A 22,105-nucleotide genomic window follows, 5' to 3' on the forward strand; every position below is an offset into this window, starting at 1 on the left:
AACTGTAGATATACATTGTACATTTTTTTAAAACTCCCACAACAACAGCAACAAACCATTTACAAATGTGAAAACCATGCTTATCTGACAGGCCTTCCAAAAAAGGTGTTGAGTCAGACTTGGCCCCTTGGGGTGTAGCTTGCTGACCTGCAACCTAGAATTACTGAGAAATGTCCAATGGTCACCATGCCTTCTGGTTAATTCCAGGAAACTGAAGGCTATTTGGCTTCAGTAAGATAAGGGTAAGATAAGGTATACAGGCAGGGAGTGGAGCTTTCTCACGTTAAGTATTTCTTGAGACTGACTCTGGCTGTCATGGATCTAGAATTGCCGGATTCCCCTCACCCCACCCCAGATTGAGTCCCTCCCATCCCCCCACCCCACTGAACAGGCTACTTACTGCAGGATGGTTTTCACCAATGGCCACAACATGTTTTGAATGAAAAAACACCTGCTTACTATGCGAAGCAGACTCAAAGGCAGAAAGCATAGCAAATGAAGTCTTTCCACCCAAGGAGGCTTTTCCGGTAGTGAAACTAAAGAAGCAGCAGCACGTACTGATGAATCTGTGTTCACATTTGTACTTGAGGGAGTGACATGGTGAGCATACCCGGGCGCTGTCCACTGCAAGCGCTGCCCAGGAGAACCTGCTCCATGGATGTCTCAGGAGTGCCCCCGAACTACCTTGAATGTCGAAGTCTAGGATGGTACCTCCTTATTAAGAGAGCCATTTAGGAAGAAGCAGAAATAATAGCCTGAACTTAGTGCTTTCACAGCACTCCGGCATCCTTAGCAGCATTCTCATGCTAGTTCTCATGTTTTAAGGCAAAGCAGTGTCTGGAACAGTGTTGGCTGCTCTCAGTTCTACAGCAACCCTCCATGCTTTCACATCCATCTTACAGTCAAAGCAAAGGAGGTTCAGCAAAATCATGTGCTATCAACACAGGTGTGATTCTAAGACCTTACATATTAAGGACGATGCCCCACAGTCCTCCTCCCAATTGTTTTGTGAAGCCAAAATTATTTCCACTTTAATGAGCAGAGTCAGAGACACTGAATGACTTGCCCAAACCTCATCAAATTACCACCTTATGACTTCAAGCCCAATATGGCCATTTCTACTAATATATGGTTAAAACAAAGTGATCAGGAAGATGAGGATTTTAGGTTTAGAAACAAGAAGACAAAAACTCTAATATTTATGCTTATAACTTTACTCATTTACAGAAAGCAGAAAAATCAGAAAATTCTTAAGACACAAAAACAAAGTAATAAAAGTAAGAAGTTTTTCATTAACAACCTGACAGCCCATCTTTTTTTAAAAAAATCGATACAATTGACATTGAACATTGTATTGTATCAGTTTCAGGTGTACACTGCGATGGCCTGATAAACGTATATATCATGAAACGAGTAACACACAAAGTCACATCACCTCACAGAAATACAAATTTTTTTCCCTTCAAGATCTTCTCTCTCTTAGCAACTTTCAAACAGGATTATGTCTGTGGTCGCCATGCAGTACATGACCTCCCCAAGATTTATTTAGCTCATAATTGGAAGTCTGTACTTTTTGACTGTCTTCATCCATTTCACCTGGGCTTCTCTGGTAGCTCAGTGGTAAAGAACCTGCCTGCTAATGCAGGAGATGCACATTTCAACCCTGGGTCCGGAAGAGCCCCTGGAGAAGGAAATGGCAACCCACTCCAGTATTCTTGCCTGGAAAATCCCATAGACAGAGGAGCCTAGTGGGCTATAGTTCATGGGGTTGCAAAGAGTCAAATATGGCTGAGCACACAAAGACACCCATTTCACCTACCTTCACTTATTTTTCAATTGCATTGTTTTTGTTTTCTATTGAGTTGTATGAGTTCTTCACATATTTGCATGAAAGTGAAAAGTGAAAGTCACTCAGTTGTGTCCGATTCTTTGCAACCCCATGGACTATATACAGTCCATGGAATTCTCCAGGCCAGAATACTGGAGTGGGTAGCCTTTCCCTTCTCCAGAGGATCTTCCCAACCCAGGGATCAAACCCAGGTCTCCCGCGTTGCAGGTGGATTCTTTTACCTTCTGAGCCACAGGGGAATGCACACACACAAGAATGTGGCTGCACAGTTTTCTCAACACCATTTATTGGTGAGACAGTTCTTTTCCACTGTGCATTCTTGGCTCCTTTCTCATAAATCAGTTGACCACGTATTTGCTTCCCTTGTGGCTCAGCTAGAAAATAACCCACTTGCAATTTGGGAGACCTGGATTTCATCCCTGAATTGGGAAGATCCCCTGGAGAAGGGAAAGGCTACCCACTCCAGTATTCTGGCCTGGAGAATTCCATGGACTGTATAGTCCTTGGGGTCACAAAGAGTTGGACACGACTGAGTGACTTTCACTTTCACTTGTGCTTAGTTTCTCAGTCGTGTCTGACTCTTTGCAACCCATGGAGCCCGCCAGGCTCCTCTATCCATGAGGATTCTCCAGGCAAGAATTCTGGAGTGGGTTGCCATGTCCTCCTCCAGGGGATCTTCCCAACTAAGGGATCAAACCCAGGTCTCCTGCATTGCAGGAAGATTCTTAACTGTCTGAGCCACCAGGGAAAAATCCGTTGACCACATATGTGTGGGTTTATTTCTGGGCTCTTACTCTATTCCATGATCTGTGTGTATGTGTAGGCCAGTACCATACTGTTTTCATTACTAAAGCTCTGTAAACTGTTTGAAATCAGAAAGCGTGATACCTCTAGCTTTGCTTTTCTTTCTTAAGAAAGAAATCCTTTTGGCTGTTTGGGGTCTTTTGTGGTTCCATAAAGTTAAGGATTATTTGTTCTATTTCTGTGGAAAATGGCACTGGAATTTTATTAAGGATTGCACTGAATCTTTAGATTTCGTTGTGTAGCATGGACATTTTAACAATATTATGTCTTCCAATCCGTGATCACAGAATATTCTTCCATTTGTTTGTTTGTCCTTCAGTTTCTTTCATCAGTGTCTTATAGTTTTCAATATACAGGTTTTTCACTTCCTTGGTTAAATTTATTTCTAGGCATTTTAGTCTTTTTTGATGCAATTGTAAATGGGATTGTTTTTTTTATTTCTCTTTCTGATAGTTGTTATTCACGTATAGAGATGCAACAGATATTTGTGTATTGATTTTGTATATTTTAACTTTACTGAATTCATTTTTCAGTTCTAACACTTTTTTTGGTGGAGTCTTCAGGGTTTTCTATATATAATACCATGACATCTGCAAATAGAGACAGTTTCACTTCTTCCTTCCTGATTTGGATGTCTTTTATTTCTTCTTCTTGCCTACTGGCTCTGGCAAGGACTTCCAGTACTATGTTGAATAAAAGTGTGGGACAGTGGGCATCCTTGCCTTGTTCTTGATCTTAGAGGAAAGGTCTTCAGATTTTCATTGTTGAGTACTGTGTTACATGAGTGGAGAGCAGAGTAAGAGAATATTGGTAGATACACACACTGCAGACACACAGGCACACACATTACATTCGTATTTATTTCTCTGTCCATATCTCCTTAACATGGGATTCTGTCTTTGCAGAAGGAGACCACAGGGCAATGCTGACCCTAGGTTTGGGATCCTGGTTCTTTCCTGACTTTTGTTTGTTGGCTTCCCAGTTGGCGCTAGTGGTAAAGAACGCCCCTGCCAATGCAGGAGATATGGATTTGATCCCTGAGTCGGGAAGATCCCCTGGAGAAGGAAATGGCAACCCACTCCAGTATTCTTGCCTGGAAAATCCCATGGACAGAGGATCCTGGAGGGCTATAGTCTATGGGGCCAGAGTCAGATACAACTTAGTGACTGAACACATTTCTTGGTTGGTGTTTGAGCCTGCTGGGATGACCACAACAAAATACTCCAGGTAGGTGACTTAAACAACAGAATTTATTTTCTCACAGTTGTGGAGGCTAGAACAGAATGTCTACCAGGTCTCCTGAGACCTCTCCTCTGCCTATGTCCTCACATGGTCTTCCCTGGTTCTATGTGTTGTGTTCTGAACTCCTTTTCTTATAAGGATACCAGTCATATCAGATTGGGCCTACTTGTAGGACCTTATTTTAATTTAAATACCTCTAAGGCCATGTCTTCATATACAGCTCCATTCTAAAGTACTATGGGTTGGGATTTAATATATGAATGGGGGTGAGGGCAGAATACAATTTTTTTGTTGTTGTTTAGTTGCTAAGTCAAGTCCAATTCTTTGTGACCCCATGGACTGTAACCTGTCAGGCTCCTCTGTCCACGGGATTTCCCAGGCAAGAGTACTGGAGTGGGTTGTCATTTCCTTCTCTACGGGATCTTCCTGACCCAGGGATCTAGCCAGCATCTCCTGCATTGGCAGGCAGATTCTTTATTGCTGAACCACCATGGAAACCCAGAATACAATTTATCCCATAACAATTAATTTATCAGAAAAATGAGCATGCAGTTTGGCAGAGGTCTGTATATCCTAAATCAAGAGAAGTCAGGCTTTAACCAAACAAGCAGTAAAAAAGATTTTAAGAAATGAACAAGATCATAATTTCCTTTTTTGGTGGGAAAGCCATTCTCAGGCTTCCTCCAGGGCTGTTTTCTCTATATTATTTGGAATATGGTTATATTCAATTTAGAATTTTAATTTTACTTTTAATGTCCTGAAAAACACCCTTTTAGAATTTGTTGATTATTAAAAATTCATTATTTAAGATGGACCCTCAAACTAAACATAAACAATTTATGAAATTTCTATTCCTCAAAAACTTCATTCTTTGTTTCACAGCATTGTCAATTCTCTGTTTAAGCAGAAGCTTCCCTGTCTCTGTTAACATCTAAGCTAGATTGGAACAGACACAAATTTCTTCATTTATTTCCACCTCATTTTTTTTTTTTATAAATTTAGTATTCATTGGACCGAAACTTGCCACCAACCTCAAAATCAACCTAAAGTTATTTTTAGAGGGAAAAAAAGTGATTTCATCTTGTAAAGAATTGAAAACTCAGTTTTATGGTTAACCAGAGACAGTGTTCTTTTTCTTCTTGGTCTCTTTTCTCCTTCATGTGGCACAATCTTTGAAAAAGACCAGAGGATATTCCCTCCCACTTTGGTTGCAGTGTTCTAACAAGGCAGCTTCTGGGTAGAGAATGTTCTCCAAGGTAGCTGAGCAGGCTGGGCTCCATCACCTTCCAGCTGGGTCTTTTGGAGCAGGACTGTTGAGCCGGCTGAGATTCCGTTTCCTCTACTGTAAAGTGGGGAAAGCTGCCAGCATTGAGGCTCGCAACACGTGGCGGATGCTCAACAATAACTTAGTGCTGCATAAATGGAGAATTAAAAGGAGATAAACTGAGCAAATACTTCAGCACATCTCCGGAAGGATGCAAAAACTTCTGCGAAGGTATTTATGAGCTCAGGAGAGGCGTCAAGAAAAAGGCAGTAGGAAAAGAGGCAAGGTTTATTCTTCCTATTTATAGATAGTTAGGAGGAAGGATCAACTGATTGGTAGAAGAGCCTAAATTAAAAATGAGAGGAACTGCAGCCCATTTCCTGTGGGCGACCAGCCCACAGCTTTGTATCAATAGATCAGCATGGCAGATTACACAAGCCATCATCCTTTCCTCACATCGCATGTTGCTCTTTGGATGTGCATCCAGTCTTCAAATCCAGCTCTTCTTTTTGGGGACACGTTAGCAATCCCCTCTAAATCTCGTGCAGGAGTCACCCTTCCCCTGCCTTTGCAGTAAGAAGCAGTCTGGGAGTGGGGGTGCCCCGTATTCCTCCCAGGGCGTCTCCCCTTCCCTCCTCCATCTGAGCTGTGCTGGAGGGTTCACGGCTCGCAGGCTGGAGATGCTCAGACTTTGATGCTGCATTGGATGCCACAGAGTTTGAAATGCTGAAAACACAATCGTTCCTCTTTCTCTACCGAAACCAAGTCTTCTTTGCATTTCCCTGAATTTCCTTGTTTCTCTTCTTCTCTTTCTCCGTTAACAGTATCTACTGAGAATTTCCCAGGAGCCAGGCCCTGCCAAGTCCCTTACGAGCTGTGTCTCATTTGAGCCTCACACCAGTCCCATGAAGCCTTGTTCTTTCCATTTTAAAACTCAGACTCTGAGGCTCCTCCCCAACTCTGAGGAGTTCAGTAATGTCCGCAGGCTTTGGGTTCTGGCTAAGGGAGCACCCAGCAGCCAACCCCCTGACATGTGACCTCTCAGATGCTGCGGTCAGGGTCACCCTTCCTTCACCCTGCACCCCTGCCCTCCAATGCCAGCCCCTCGGTCCGCAGGAATTCCCTAGAGTAGCTTCACCTTGTTCCTCCCCACCCCTCCTAACAGCAGCAGTGACTCCTTATCCATTAAATAAAGTCACAGTTCTCCTGGCCTCGGTATTCAAGCTGCATGCTCCAGCCTCAACCCCCCTGTCCTTTATTATCTAAACTTCCCACAACCCTTCTCCATGGCTGACCCATTTTTCAAAACCTCTTCCCCAGATATTACACTTCCTACACACACACACACACACACACACACACACACATCCCTACACTTAGGATGTGTGTCTACATGTACACAAACATATAGACACGCATATAACACACCCCACACATCCCTGCATACCCATGCTCCTCCATAAAAGCACACACTGACACACAGCCCCCTGAGCACAAACACTCATCCCCACGCACAAATTTCTTTACATATGCTCACCTTTCACACATACGTCTGTATATATACAAATCCATACACACACACCCCTACACATGTATAAATACCATTTCTCTACACATGTCCCTAAATACATACTCTACATACGCACACACACACATACACACACACACAGTCTGCATTATCATACACACACTGCACACAGGCACAACCAGGCCGGTATCTGAACATGAATGAAAAAATTAGGGCATTTTATCATTTCGCAATTCCAGTGAGGGAACTGAGGGAAATTTTCTTTTCTTGTTAATTTTTTTTAATGAAGTATAGATGATTTACAATGTTGTATTAAGTTTTGTTGTACAGCTAAGTGATTCAGACATGTATATACATTCTTTTTTACATTCTTTTCTACATTCTTTTCCATTATGGTTTATCCATAATGGATAGTGAATATAGTTGCATGTGCTCTACAGTAGGACCTTGTTAGTTTTGTTTTGTTTTTTAAAATAATGTGATTTGGCAATAACTGCACACCAAAGAGAAAGGTCTGGGCTTCCCAGGTGGCTTGGTAGTAAAGAACATGCCTGCCAATGCACAAGATACAGGAGACACAGTCCCTGGGTCGGGAAGATCCCCTGGAGGAGGGCGTGGCAACCCACTCCAGCATTCTTGCCTGGGAAATCCCATGGACAGAAGAGCCTGGCGGGCTACAGTCCGTGGGGTCACTAAGAGTCAGACATGACTGAGCAACTGAGCACAGCAGCCGCAGGAGAAAGGTCAGTTAAGGTAATGTAATCAAGCAGTCTTCAGGAAAGACCTCCATCTTCTCCTAACTTGCTGAAGGTTATTAATAATCCTTCTTCCTCCTGACCTTTAGCTTGGTTGTGACTTTAGGCTCCACATCCACCAAGAGGCGAGCCCAGTTTTTCAGGTAGCACTTTCCATAGTATCTCTCCTTCTAACAATCTCTATAATTGACTTAGTTTTTTACTCTTCACCTGTCCCCATTGTAATACCAGTCCCAGAATGCAGAGCTCTTTATTGTATGTGTTCACCAGTCTTCCCAGTGCCAAATACAATGCTGGTCCCATAACTGCCACTTGGTAAATATTGGTTGGATACACAAATAAAAGCTTTTCTTCCTGGAAAGAAGGAATTCTACAACATTTCTTATGGAGACATCTCTGTGCAGAGGAGACATTTTCGACAACCTGAATTAGATCGTGTGAATGACTGCAAATTTTAAAAAAGGAGGGAAAAGACACCTTTATGTTTCTTCATATTGCGTGTTATAGCTTTTCTTTCTAAACAATTATGAAACTGAAAGCAGGGAATTCATTTTGCTTCGTCATAATGGAAGCGTTGCCATCCCTTTTTAATGGGAAGCTGTTATTATCATCATTATTATTAGGTTACTGGTGGGGTTTTGCAGTACATCACTTTTTGTTGTTGTTGTTATTTTTTTTTAATTTTCCTTTTGCAATACATCACTTTTGTATGGTTCAAGGGGTAAAAAAAGTCTTTTCAGTTCAGCTGCCGTAGCTTTGCAAAACGTTGGTAAAACATAGAGATTCAATCAAGAGATATCTTAGTATCAACAATTTAAGAAGAAGGAAGTACCAGAGCTTTCAAGAGTTTAGAGAGAAGGCTCAACTTGACACTGATGTCCTTTCTGAGCTATCATCATCTCCGGGTCTACAGTTAAAGTTCTTTCACTTTGAAAAGAATGACAGCAGATACCTTCACATAAGGACTCACTTCTCTTGTCATCCTCGGATCTAAGTGTTTCACATTTACGTACAATAAAACCATTTCCGATATGTCAAGTTTTATAGTGACTCATGGGTCTGTCTAACCAGATAAATGTAACAGGACATCCTGTAGTTGCTGAGCAGTTTTTCCAATGCTTCTAAGTTTTAATTCTTTCCCTCTCCCTTCTCTCTCTCATTCTGTCTCGATTCTCATGAGATGCAAAGGCAACCACATTTTAACCCAGTGTATGTTAGCCGCTCAGTCATGTCCGACTCCACAACCCCATGGACTGTAGCCCACCAGGCTCCTCTGTCTATGGAATTCTTCAGGCAAGAATACAGAGTGGATAGCCATTCCCATTTCCATAGGATCTTCCTGACCCAGGCATCAAACGTGCATCTCCTGTATTACAGGCAGACTCTTTACCGTCTGAGCCACCAGGGGAGTCCCTTTAACCCAATACTGAAACATAATTGTAGTCACAATTGCATGCGAAAAAACAGAAAATGTTACAGATACTATTGGATGAGGACAGATCTGATCACATCCCCCCTGCAAAATGCATTTTCATTTGGGGCACAAATCGCTTTTCTGTTGATTTTTATTCCATCATGCTGTCCTCTCCCCTCACTCCCACTCTTGTCAGGTGCTTGGTCTTGGCTGTTATTTTTCTCTTTTACTGGGACATAAGGAACATCTCTGAAAGGCTGAAGAATGTATAATTTTGTTTTGGTGACACACTGCCTTCTACAGAGTTCCCAAACCTACTTTGAAATGACTTTGTATTTCTTCCAGTGGAACAGAGAGAGAATGGCCCAATCAAGTAGGCAGCAGCAGAGTGGGTCACCAGTTAAAATAGTCGAGGATTCATGAGAAGAGGACAAAAATCACCTAATATGTAGAAAAAGGATGAACAATGAAGACGTTAATCCAATTATTATTTAGGTTTTACCTGAAGAACAAAACCTGTGGTTTCTTCAACTAATAACAATGACCCTTAGTAAACATTAACAAATTAAGATGTATTTAGTTTTTCACAAATGTCCTTCAATTTATTAAGCATTGTATTTCACCAAGAAATTATAGTTCAATTCAAGTTATAACAGAACTCAAGTTACAGTCCACAGGGTAAGCATGTAATGAGTCGAACTTGATCCAACATTTAATTGTTGGTAGGAATATATTTACACTAAGGTGTTACATGGCTTCAATAATTATTCTTTCCTGCCCTTTACTAGCTATGTGACATTGGGCAAGTTACTTAGCATCTCTGAGCCTTGCTTTCCTCACCTGTGACCTAGGGATTAACAGTCCCAATGGCAAATCACTGTTGTGCTTAGCACAGAATGAAAATGAAGGGAGTGTGAGGTGGCAGAAGGACCCTAAGTGCTGAATTTGAAAAGCCCAGGTTCCGTCCTGGAAACATTGATTTTTTATAGTACTCTAGTGAAGTTCTGGCACTAGTCAGTTCTGGCAACCTACACCAGTATGCTTGCCTCGAGAATCCCATGGACAGAGGAGCCTGGCAGGCTACAGTCCATGGGGTCGCAAGTGTCAGACATGACTTAGCAACTGAACCACCCCCACCGCCAGTGTTAGACATGAGTTTCTCTTTTCTCCCCCGCCATCTACTTGTACTGAGATGAAACAAACATCAGCCTGTGAAGCCCCCTGGGCCCTCCAGGCCATTGGTAGCAGCTCCTATATTTCCTTTCCTGGCTCTCTGATCCTTTTCTGTGACATTAAAGTGAAAAATAGCAGCAAAACTACAGATTTTTATTGGGGAAAGGAAATAGGTGGTGTCATTACCATATATAGATGATTTCAACCTGTAAGTGTTTCCCAAAATAATAATTTTATAAGTATGATGCATATATTAAAAATAGTTGATATCCAAGAGATTTTATGTGGAAAATATTAGGCACATATAGAAGGGGTTCGATAACACAATAGCTGTCATTTCCATTTTATCATTAATCCTACAGCTGTTGTATTAACCAACTCAGCATCATTTATGCTGGCTGGACCACTGTTTCTTGATCAGAGCATTGTAAGGCATGCAAGATGGATAAATTGATGGAAAAGCTGGAAACAGAACCCAATTTCAGAAAATGCATTGCATCTTTGAATTCTCCTACTTCTCAACAGAGGGTCTCTGCCATGGCCATTTTGGACTTAAAACTTGCTGTTTGACCAGACCAGCTGAGGGGTGGGGGAAGAGGGTGACACTATTTCTTACTCCTGTTTCAAGTTTATGTCACATGTGTGTCATAATACAGCCCTACAGACACATACACATACATATGCACAATTACAGCTTCTTTGGGCTTCCCTGGTGGTGCAGTGGTAAAGAATCCACCTGCCAGTGCAGGAGATTCAGGTTCAGTCTCTGGGTCGGGAAGATTCCCTGGAGGAGGAAATGACAACCCACTCCAGTATTCTTGCCTGGAAAATCCCATGGACAGAGGAGCCTGGCGGGCTACATGGGGTCACAAAAGAGTGACATGATTTAGCAACTAAACAATAACTATGGCCTCTTTAACTTCATTTCATGATTTGTCTTAAAATTGACATTTTTTTCTCAATCTGTCTGTAGTGTAATGTGTTTGATACAGCTTAATTAGTTCTCAGTCATTTCCTGAGCCTTTGTTTTTTTTTTTTTTTTTTTTGGGAGCATGTTTAGGTTGCAACCCAGGGGCTGCCAAAGAAATAAATCAAAATGAACAATGACCTCTCACGACCATTTTCACTCTACCAGACTGTGGTGTGTACATCAGCAATAGTCTAAACCGTCAGGTTCAGATAGCAAAAGGTCTGTAGTAAAGGCACGGTAGGAGATTTAGTGTTGGTTTTTCTAGTCATTGCAAGGTTTTCTTTCTTCCCGTTTCACAGCAGCATCTACTTGTGTTGGTTTATAAACCTTCACGATACCTGGTGAGATTTAAAGTTTTTAATACAGACAATCTTCTTACCACTTCTTTTGTATGTAGATGCCCCTGAAATTATTTTCCTTGTTGAAACAAAAAGCTGCTTCTGATTGGTCTAAGTAAAAATACTGCTTTATTCTGCTCAATTAACAGTTCCAGGGCATAATGAATCATTTTCTTGGGTAAAATGCTCTGAACTGGCAATGAAAGTCCTTACAGAAAGTCTTGCCGTCAGAAGCACAGACTCTGACACCTGGAGGTTACTGTAGATGCCAGGCAGACCAAACCCTAAGTTTAAAGATGAGGAGACCCACGTGTCATAGCTCATAATTGGTGGAGCTGAGGCCAGAACCGAGCTCCTACCATTTCTAGATAATGTTCTTTCTACCAAAGAAAGGTTATTTTTCATTGCCAGATGACATCGCAGAGAGCTTAGTCTTTTTGATGCATAAAAGCATAACATTTTTGATTTATAAAATTAATTTTTAAAAAATTTTATTGAAGTATAGTTGATTTGTAATGCTGTCTTAATTTCTGCTGTATAGCCTAGTGATCCCTATATACATTCTTTTTCATACTCTTTTCCATTATGATTTATCACAGGATATTGTGATATAAAATTAACTTTCAAGGACTTTCCTGGTGGTCCAGTCACTAAAACTCTGTGCTCCTAATGCTGGGGACGCAGGTTTGATCCCCGGTCAGGGAACTAGACGCCACATGCTGCCATTAAAAGATCCTATTTGCCACAAGTAAGACCTGATACAGCCAAATAGATAAATAAATATTTGAAAAAATTAAAATTAATTTTTGATACACTGAAAAATCCATTCATCTAACAAACACGCACTGAGCATCTTCACGTGCCTGGTGCTGTGCTAGTGAAGGTGATCAGGACACCTCAGGACCCTCCTGGCCCTTCTGGGGATGTGGCCACGTGCCGTGTGCATCTGTAGGATGATGGGGGTCTTCAATGAAGGATGGTATGGGCACAAGTGGGATAAGGCCTGGTTCTGGCTCAGAAGCCCTGAGTGTACTTCAGCTCCCCTCTCGCTAGTCCCGTGACTGTGAGCAAGTCTCTTCCTTTCTCCACGTCACCTTTTCCTCATTTGTAGCAGGAGGGGCTCATCGACCATGAGACAGGATGAACAGCAAACATGTGGCCAACATGCCTGTGAGTATTACACACATGGAGCATGTAAGTGAGCTCCCGGCTCCTGGAATAGACTGCTGCTGCTGCTGCTGCTAAGTCACTTCAGTCACGTCCGACTCTGCGACCCCACAGACGGCAGCCCACCAGGCTCCTCTGTCTTCAGGCAAGAATACTGGAGTGGGTTGCCATTTCCTTCAACGCGTGCATGCATGCTAAGTCGCTTCAGTCGTGTCCGATTCTATGTGACCCTATGGACAGCAGCCCACCAGGCTCCTCTGTCCACAGGATTCACTAGGCAAGAATACTGGAGTGGATTGCCGTTTCCTTCTCCAGGAACAGACTGGGGACTTATGAACTATGTTCCTTGCTTAGGGCTGTGGTAACAGAGGACCACAAACTGCTGGCTTAAACAACAGAACTTGACTCAAAGTTGTGAAGGCCAGACATCCAAGATCAGGGAGTTGACAGGGCTGGGTTGTTCTAAAAGGCCGTGAGGAAAAATGCTCTGCCTGCCTCTCTCCCAGCTTCTAATAGTTTCCTAGCAACATCGGGCCATTCCTTGGCTGGTAGATGCGTCACTCCGACCTGTGCCTTTATCTTTATAGGCCTTTACCTGAGTGCAGGCAGGTCCTCCTGAGTCCAGATTTTCCTCCTTCATAGCAACAGTCATGTGGAATTGCAGTCCACCCTAACGACCTCTCTTGACTTGATTATCTGCAAAGGCTTCATTTTCAAATAAGACTGCATTTGCAGGTACTAGAGATCAGGACTTCAGTATCTTTTTACTATTATTATTGGCTGCACTGGGTCTTTGTTGTTGCATGCAGACTTACTCTAGTTGAGGGGAGAGGAAGCTACTCTCTGGTTTGTTTGTGGTGGGTGGACACTCATTGTGGCAGCTTCTGTTGTGGAGCACAGGCTCTAGGACACGAGCTCAGTAGTTGTGAGGGGCTACTAAAGCACACAGGCTTAGTTGCCCCTCAGCAAGTGGAATCTTCCTGGACCAGGGATTGAACCCGTGTCCCCTGCATTGGCAGGTGGACTCTTAATCACTGGACAACCAAGGAAATCCGGGACATCAGTATCTTTGGGGGAAAGAATTCAACCCATAAGGACTACTGGTGGGTCTGCTCAATGAACCAAGATTGAATGTCACCTCTCTAGGCTCCCGCAATGTGGTAGCAGCCTCTTTGTACACTCACACTTCATTTGGCAAACTCACTGAGTCCCTGCAGCTCCTGTGTACTGAGCTTGGAGCTTAGAATAACATCAACCAAAAAAAAAAAAAAAAAAACCCAGAGAGAGACACAACCTGGATCCCCCTTCAGTCCACCTTCTGATATAGATAAATAACAGCATTAGAATAAAGGTGGAAAGTGACAAGTGTCAACGAGAGCTAGAGGTAACTTTCTGCAGGATTTCAAAGGAGAAAGAGAGGCAGTGAATCTAAAGAAGACTTCCTGGAGGAGGTGGCACTCGAACTGGCCATTGAAGGATGGGTAGGAGCTGGCCATGGGAAGATGGAGGGAAAGGGAAAGTGTGAACACAAAGACATAAGGGTATATGTTGGTGCAGCCTACACCACACAGGAACACCTCCGAATCCCATGTCCTCAAAGCATTCGCTGGGTTTCTTTTCCTCCTTCCACCACCATCCCCACCCCATTGCCCCAGGCCATCACGACTTTGTGCAGAGATTAGGAAAACTGGTCACTTACTGCCTTCACAGGACTTGTGGGAGGTACATGTGACTTAGTTTATAGAAGGACAAAGAGTCACATTAAGTCCAGTTTATCCAGTAATCTCTGAGGAGCCTCTTCTGATCCTGGGGTCATGAAAATGAGCAACTCAGGTTCAAAATCATATTCGTTCTGTTGAAACTCTTCCATGGGGTGGAATTAAGTTCTAACTTTACTCATGTGACATTTTTCCTTTTGTAACTTTAAATCCTACTACCTACAATCAGATCTGAAGAATCCCTCAGTAAGAACCAGTTAGCTCAAGTGCTGGTGGTGATTCAGTAACTAAGTCGTGACTCTTGGGACCCCACGGACTGTAGCCCACCAGGCTCCTCTATTCATGGGATTCTCCAGGCAAGAATACTTGGCTGGGTTGCCATTCCCTTCTCCAGGGCATCTTCCCGACCTAGGAATCAAACCAGTGTCTCCTGCACTGCAGACAAATTCTTTACCATCTGAGCCACCAGGGGAGCCAGATAGCTCATGGGACAGCTGTATTTTTAGGATGGCGGTGTTCTTGAAGCTTAACAATAACTAATCAAAGTAAACAGGACTTCCGAGGAACAGACACACATAAACTATTTAGATTGACAAAAAGATACACCCAGAATTCAAGAAAAACAGAAACCCAGCCTGGTGTGAATCCACTCTTTAGAGGGCAGCTGAGATTTTACTGAGTGACTTGGAGGAATACTCTGCATTCCCTGGACTTGTTCTGAAAGTGGAGGTAAGGAAAGGAATATAATAATGAAGGAGCCCTAGGGCTCTCCCCTAACACTGGCGCTGAGACCAGCCCGTGGGACTCATAGTAACACACATCCCATAAAGTTAGAATCTAGACAGTCTTATGAAACACTTCTCTCCTTACAGCAAAGGTGGCTGTGTGTGTAAAAGAAATGGTAATAGCCAAATCATGTTATCAGGCTGACTCTAAAGAGATCTGGGGGAATTCAGTTGCTGCCTTCTACCAGGGCAAACAACAGAAGCCGAATTCATTTGAGGCTGAGATCATTCAAAGGCACTGTAGAAACATCTAAGATGGTCATCAAACTGAAGACACACATCTGTGCATAAAAATGATATAATATTAAGAATTTACTGCATAGCACAGGGAATTCTGTTCAATACTTTGTAATGACCAATAAGGAAATAGAGTCTAAAAAAGAGTGGAGATATATATATATCTCCACTCTTTTATATAATCATATATATATATGGTTCCCTGGTGGCTCAGTCAGTAAAAAATCTGCCTGCAATGCAGGAAACCTGGGTTCAATCCCTGGGTCAAGAAGGTCCTCTGGAGAAGGAAATGGAAACCCACTCCAGTGTTCTTGCCTGGAAAATCCCATGGACAGAGGAGCCTGGCAGGCTATAGTCAGACATGACTTAGCTACTAAACCACCACCACCACCCCCATATGTACATGTATAACTGACTCACTTTGTTGTATAGCAAAAACTAACACAACATTGTAAATCAACCATACTGCAACAAAAAAAATTAATTAAAAAAGTGATGTAACACTGGCCAATGCAAATTAAAAAGATGAGAGAAGTCATCAGCTTCACACAGACATCCTCATCTGGCCATGTCTTCACCTGACACTGCTTTTCTCGATCGAGTTCAAAGCGCTATCTTATCTCTCACTCCTGGAAAGAACCACAGGCTGACTGAAGGGGTCATTGGGTGAATGAGGGGTTCCGGCCTGAGCCAACCCTGAAGGGCCCCTGACAGTTCATCATGAAAGGTTGCAATGGACAATTCTGTTGACACAGAGTGACAGGAAGCTCTAGGAAGGAGGTGGGCTTGTTTCATGCAGGGCAGACATCCCTGTATAGCCCTTTCATGCTCACGACTTTAACTAATTTTCCGTCATGTCTATGAGAGATGCCAGGGCCTCAAACATGACCCCCACCATCACTGAGCAGCGGGGAGGGTCTCCCCTGACAGGAGCATCTCTCTGCACACTCGTCACCTGGGTCCATGGGGTGGGACACACACCAGAGCCCATTCCTGGAGTTCCCACATGGAGCCTTGAGACTGCGTACAACTTGAGATCCCTAAACCAGTGTAACCAGGAATGCTTCCCCATAGAACAGTTGAAGGAGACCTTCAAGAAGGTGGAGAAGAAAACATAACAGGAGAGCCTGGCAGAACTGCAAAAGAACTCAGTTCAGTTCAGTTCAGTTCAGTCGCTCAGTCGTGTCCGACTCTTTGCGACCCCATGAATCGCAGCACTCCAGGCCTCCCTGTCCATCACCAACTCCCGGAGTTCACCCAGACTCATGTCCATCGAGTCAGTGATGCCATCCAGCCATCTCATCCTCTGTCGTCCCCTTCTCCTCCTGCCCCCAATCCCTCCCAGCATCAGAGTCTTTTCCAATGAGTCAACTCTTCACATGAGGTGGCCAAAGTACTGGAGTTTCAGCTTTAGCATCATTCCCTCCAAAGAAATCCCAGGGCTGATCTCCTTCAGAATGGACTGGTTGGATCTCCTTGCAGTCCAAGGGAGGTCAAGAGTTTTCTCCAACACCACAGTTCAAAAGCATCCATTTTTCAGTGCTCAGCCTTCTTCACAGTCCAACTCTCACATCCATACACGACCACAGGAAAAACCATAGCCTTGACTAGATGAACCTTTGTTGGCAAAGTAATGTCTCTGCTTTTGAATATGCTATCTAGGTTGGTCATAACCTTCCTTCCAAGGAGTAAGCATCTTTTAATTTCATGGCTGCAGTCACCATCTGCAGTGATTTTAGAGCCCCCAAAAATAAAGTCTGACACTGTTTGCACTGTTTCCCCATCTATTTCCCATGAAGTGATGGGACCGGATGCCATGATCTTCGTTTTCTGAATCAACATTCAGAGCTTTCAGGCAACTTTTTCACTCTCCACTTTCACCTTTATCAAGAGGCTTTTTAGTTCCTCTTCACTTTCTGTCATAAGGGTGGTGTCATCTGCATATCTGAGGTGATTGATATTTCTCCCGGCAATCTTGATTCCACCTTGTGTTTCTTCCAGTCCTGCGTTTCTCATGATGTACTCTGCATATAAGTTAAATAAACAGGGTGACAATATACAGCCTTGATGTACTCCTTTTCCTATTTGGAACCAGTCTGTTGTTCCATGTCCAGTTCTAACTGTTGCTTCCTGACCTGCATGCAAATTTCTCAAGAGGCAGATCAGGTGGTCTGGTATTCCCATCTCTTTCAGAATTTTCCACAGTTTATTGTGATCCACACAGTCAAAGGCTTTGGCATAGTCAATAAAGCTCAGGCTGGTCCAATCCCGGGCACCACCCCAGCCCAGCTTCTGCAGTGGGACTCCTGCTCAGCTCGGACCGTGGAGTTGACTGGCTGCCCCCCACATCCACTGTCCCCCTTTGTTAAACAACTTGTTTGTTGCTGTTACCATTACAGGTGCCCAGTGGAGTTGCGTTTTCCAGCAGGAATTATGTTGCACAGCCAGGTGTCAAGATTTAGGTCTGCACGATGCTCCCCTGGACACCTGGAACAGCAGACCATGTTTGTTCCAGGGGGAGGTCTCTTTCTGCAGCCTTTTCCCCCCAGTGCCTCCCTCAGGGTCCAGCCCTGCTTCCTGCACTGCACTGGCTTACTCCCCTCAAAGCCCACCTTCCTTCATGGTGACCTGGGCACCATGTGACCCCTTGTCCCTCCATCTAAACTGCCAGAGTATTTAATGTCGACCAGCCTTAAGAAAGTTCTCTGGTTAGACATCGTGAAACTGCTATGAAAATTAAGTGGTTCTATGCCCTTCTGTCTGATCCTTGCCATCTGTTTTTCCAAATTCTTCCCACCTCCTTTAACTGACACATTGAGTTTCAGAAAGTTCTTTTAGTTCAAAAGTCATGGGATAGAGCATTTGTCAACCATCACAGTGACCATCGACTCAGGGAAGAATCATCAAGGGATGCTGTCTGGGGAAAAGTCTGATGAAGAATAGGAAGCTTACAGTGGACACAGAGCACAAAGATGGCTAAACATGGACAAAGAATCTGGCAGAAGACACCTGGTGAGCCTTTGTGCTCTCTTTGGAACTTATCTCTACATCTGAAATCAGGAAAAGCCAAATACCTGAGTTCCTAGACACCAGAGGAGCACTCAGAAAATGGGTTTGGCACCTCTAAACACGAGATCAGGGCAGATCCTAGGGTCCTGAGACCAACTTAATTTGAGGGTCTGGGCATCCTTGCTGACGACCAGAAGGTAAGGAGGGGGAGGTGGCAATGTGACCCCCTCCTCAGAGAAATGAAGTCAGAAGCAATTAGCTTTTGTGTTTTCCCTGGTAGATTCCAAGAACCCCCAACCTGACTATAGGAGATAATTTCTTTCTTTAAAAAATTATTTCATAAAAGTATGAAAGTGAAAGTGTTAGTTGCTCGATCATGTCTGACTCTTTGTGACCCCTGGACTGTAGCCTGCCAAGCTCCTAGTGGATTAACAATATTATGCTAGTTTCTGGTGTATAGCAAAGTGATTCAGTTATACATATATATAATAATTTGCATCTGCTAATCCTAAATTCCCAATTAACCCCTCCCCGTGCCATCCTTGGCAACCACAAGTCTGTTCTCTATATCTGTGAGCCTGTTTCTGTTTCGTAGAGAATTTCACTTGTGTCATATTTTAGATTCCACACATAAGTGATACCACGTGATATTTGTCTTTGCCCAACTTACTTCACTTAGTATGATCATCTCCAGGTCTATCCATGTTGCTGCAAATGGCATTGTTTCGTTCTTTTTTATGGCTGAGTAATATTCCAAGGAGAGAATTTCTTTTTTTTTTTTTTATTTTTTTAGAATTTCTTAGACATAGTTCCTATTATTGGTCTCATTACCATGTAGAACAATCTTGCCTATCACTGAGCAACAAATTAACTTTGTTGTAAATTTGAGAAGGTTCCAATCCTAGTTATTGGTGTTGTTACTCTTACTGTTTGGCTCAGTGTTATTAGTTTCTTATTCAGGTAGCTTAGATCTTCCTTTATAAATGTAAAGGAACTTAGGAGGACTCAGCCTTGATTTCTCTCTTTGCTTCCAGGCCTGCTGTGCTGTGTCTGAGGTGTCTCCTGAACTTTATAGGCAGCCTTGTTATATAAGGGTCTGAGCTGAGCTTTGATATCAATCAGAGTTCAATTCTAGCGCATGCAATTCCAGGGTTCAATTCCAGCGCGTGCAACCTAAGCAAGGTGAATTTGGAAACACCCTGGTGGGACATTGAGGTAAATGAATGCACTTTTAATTTGTACTACTTAATTTTAATGCACTATTTAATTAATTCTGTTTTCTTTTTTTGGCCTCACTGCACAGCATACAGGATCCTATTCCCTGACCAAAGACTGAACCCATGCCCCCTGAAATAGAAGCATGGACTGCCAGGGAATTCCCTGGATGAATGCACTTTAGCTGAAGTTCAAGTAAAACACTTAAGGCACATTTACATCACTTTTATGATTTCCTCACTTCAAACAACTTGTTTGATTCATCAGTGCTAAATGTATCAGATGAAAAGCCTCCCAGTGTGTTTTGCTAGAAACACTGGTGAGAAGCAGAAACCCATCTGTTTTGCACATTTGCCCCATATTCTCCCAGAACAATTGGCTGGGGGTCTTTCCCAATGGCTCTCCAACATGGCTACTCACTGGAACAATCTGATGATTGGGTCCCCTCCAAGACCTCCCTTTAAAGACCTGGGAAGGGAATTCCATGGCAGTCCAGTGGTTGCTGCTGCTGTTGCTGCTAAGTCACTTCAGTCATGTCCGACTCTGTGCGACCCCATAGACAGCAGCCCACCAGGCTCCCCCATCCCTGGGATTCTCCAGGCAAGGACACTGGAGTGGGTTGCCATTTCCTTCTCCAATGAATGAAAGTGAAAAGTCAAAGTGAAGTTGTTCAGCTGTGTCTGACTCTTCATGACCCCATGGACTGCAGCCTACCAGGCTCCTCCGTCCATGGGATTTTCGAGGCAAGAGTACTGGAATGGGGTGCCATCGCCTTCTCTGAGTCCAGTGGTTAGGGCTTTGCAATTCCATTGCAGGGGGCTCGGGTTTGACTTCTGGTCAGGGAATTAAAATCCTGCATGCTGTGCATGGCAGCCAAAAACAAACAAATAAAATAATAAAAAATTAAAAAATAAATGAAGACCTGGGAAGGCCTGGACTGGTGATTTTCAGGTTCCACTCAGTTGAGCACAACTGATCTGCATTATTGCTCAGGTCCGTGGCTATATCTGCAAGAGTCAGATGGAGAGTTTTAGCCTCCACTCTGCCCTTCCAGGCAAAGCCAACCTGGGGGGCCTCCACAGATAATCCTAGAGTTGCGCTGAGGAGCCTGAACCCCTGGAGGGAAGCTCCAGAGAGGAGCAAGGGCACCAGGGTAAGTCCATGCTGTGACAGTGGTGAATGTCGCACACTGTACGTTTTCTGGATGAATAGAGATGAATTTAGCCAGGACACCTGGGTGTGGGGAGTGAGAAGTGGGTGAGCTTGAGGAGGGACATTTCAGGGGCAGGGAACTAACAAAAAGTGATTATTAAGAGATCATATTATATTGTGTGTGAAACTTTTGAAAACTGTAAAGCACTATAGAATTTAAAGAATAATTCAATAAAAATAAAATTCAGTCAGTTTAGTTCAGTCACCGAGTCATGTCCAACTCTTTGTGACCCCATGAACCGCAGCACGCCATGCCTCCCTGTCCATCACCAACTCCAGGAGCTTACTCAAGCTCATGTCCATTGAGTCAGTGATGCCATCCAACCAACTCATCCTCTGTTGTCCCCTTCTCCTCCTGCCTTCAATCTTTCCCAGCATCAGGGTCTTTTCAAATCAGTCAGTTCTTCACATCAGGTGGCCAAAATATTGGAGTTTCAGCATCAGTCCTTCCAATGAACACCCAGGACTGATTTCCTTTAGGATGGACTGGTTGGATCTCCTTGCAGTCCAAGAGAATCTCAAGAGACTTCTCCAACACCACAGTTCAAAAGCATCAATTCTTCAGCACTCAGCTTTTAATTGAAAATAAATAAATAACACTTCTGGGGATCTCTTTTGGAGATCTTTACTTTTACCACCAAAAAAACAAAAAAAGGCAGAAGAAGAAATGGTAGAGCTTGGTGCAAGCCTAGTTCTGCCTGGTGGTTTCATTTTTTAAGTCCCCAGAACAAGGATCAAACCCTGTGCCCCCTGCATTTGGAGCACAGTCTTAACCACTGGACCTTCCCTAATGATGTTTTGTTTCTCTAGATGGATTAACCAACACCAAACATTCTGTGTGCTGTTCTTATCTGCCAGATGCCTTTAGCCAGGATCTCAAGGACTCACTGGTAATAGCAGATATTTTAAATTAAAGCCAAGATATTTGAAAGGTCATTCTGAAGAAAAGTCCAGGAAACGGGCTCTCACATAGTGAATTACTCAGTAGGATCCAAAATAGTCAACACTTTCCAGCAGGTCACCCAATCTCTCCTCTTCAGCAAGAAACTGACTACATACCAGTGATCATCATCGGTACAAAGTACACTACTTAGTGTTGTTGGATAAGGCAGTAGTTTTCAGACCTTTGTCCTCTGGTACCAGTAATAAGTGACTACTCGATGAGTATGTTACAAGATGGTAGACTTGACCCCAGGACTGTGGTTGCAGACTCCGGTGGGGCCAGCTTCCTAAGAACATTGTTAATAAAAGGTTATCAGTCTGACAAGCTTAGGCTTGTCAAACCAGTGTCTGGCTCCCAATAGGCCCTATGCAGGTGTCTGCTATTGACACAAACTCCAAAATCTACTACTACTAAGTTGCTTCAGTCGTGTCCGACTCTGTGCGACCCAATAGACTGCAGCCCACCAGGCTCCCCCGTCCCTG

This window comes from Bos javanicus, chromosome 14 (genome assembly GCF_032452875.1).
Source record: "Bos javanicus breed banteng chromosome 14, ARS-OSU_banteng_1.0, whole genome shotgun sequence".
NCBI classification, from domain to species: Eukaryota; Metazoa; Chordata; class Mammalia; order Artiodactyla; family Bovidae; genus Bos; species Bos javanicus.